Source organism: Globicephala melas, chromosome 6, assembly GCF_963455315.2.
Source record: "Globicephala melas chromosome 6, mGloMel1.2, whole genome shotgun sequence".
Lineage (NCBI taxonomy): Eukaryota > Metazoa > Chordata > Mammalia > Artiodactyla > Delphinidae > Globicephala > Globicephala melas.
The window spans coordinates 88,114,576-88,115,757 of NC_083319.1; the positions used below are offsets into that span (position 1 = coordinate 88,114,576).

At 45.7% G+C, this 1,182-nt stretch overlaps 1 pseudogene; it reads left to right on the forward strand.

Moving 5' to 3' along the window:
* Window positions 1-522: 522 nt before the first annotated feature.
* LOC115840268 (U6 spliceosomal RNA) lies at window positions 523-623 on the forward strand (annotated as a pseudogene).
* The last annotated feature ends 559 nt before the right edge of the window (window positions 624-1,182 follow it).

A 1,182-nucleotide genomic window follows, 5' to 3' on the forward strand; every position in this document is an offset into this window, starting at 1 on the left:
ATAATTTTCTATAATAAAGTCAAAGATGTTTTCCACTGAAGGTAGAATTGCATTTCTGTGTTTATTCATTTAACTAGGATGCACTGAGCTCCCACTGTGTACCTAACATTCCTCTATGCCCTGAGTGCTGCCCTCAAGGAGCTCATAGTCTAGTGAGACAGAACAGACACCAATGAAACAAGCATATAACTCAGGGGTCCCCAATCCCCAGTCCTCGGCCTGTTAGGAACCTGGCCGCACAGCAGGAGGTGAGCGGCAGGCGAGTGAGTGAAGCTTTATCTGCCGCTCCCCATCGCTCCCCATCGCTCACATTACCACATGACCCATCTCTCACCCCAGCCCGTGGAAAAATTGTCTTCCACGAAACCGGTCCCTAGTGCCAAAAAGGTTGGGGACGGCTGATATAACTCATACTGGGTGCTGTGCATTCAAGGGGAATGTATGATTGTGATGGACCTGGTCTTGAAAGGCTTCCCTGAATAAATGGAAGATGAGTCAGACTTTATAGTCAGAAGGGAGAAGGTGCTCACTTCAGCAGCACATAGACTAAAATTGGAAAAATACAATTAGCATGGCCCCTGTGCAAGGATGACACACAAATTTGTGAAGTGTTCCATATTTTTGCACAACAATGTGAAAGTGCTTAATGCTACTGAAGTGTATATTTAAATTAGTTAAAGTGGTAAATTTTATGTTATGTATATTTTACCACAATAATAAAAGGGGAATGGTGTTGGGATGGTTCCATTGCAGACAGAGGGAACAGCAGGTACAAATGTCTTGTGGGGAGAGGGAGCATGGATGAGAGGAAAGCCAGCAGGGCTGGTTTGTCAAGATTTGGAGGATGTTTTATGGCCTGAGATGAGGAGTCACAGGCAGAGGCCAGACCACCACAAACCTGGATACTGATCTCTGTCCTGAGATCAGTGGGAAATTGTTAAAGAGCTTTCATAAGGGCAGCAATAGAATTGTGTTTTGAAAAGTTACCATGGACTAGGGTAGACAGTGGGTAGAGGGGCAGTGGATGTGGCTGACCAGTTGGGAAGGTGTCAGAGTCCTTCAGAAGAGAGATGGGTGTTGCTTGGACTAGGGTGTTGAGGTTGAGATGGAGCGAAGTGGATAGATTTGAGAAAAGTCAGAGGGCCGATGGCTGAACTTGTTGAAAGTTTGCTTTGGGAGTGA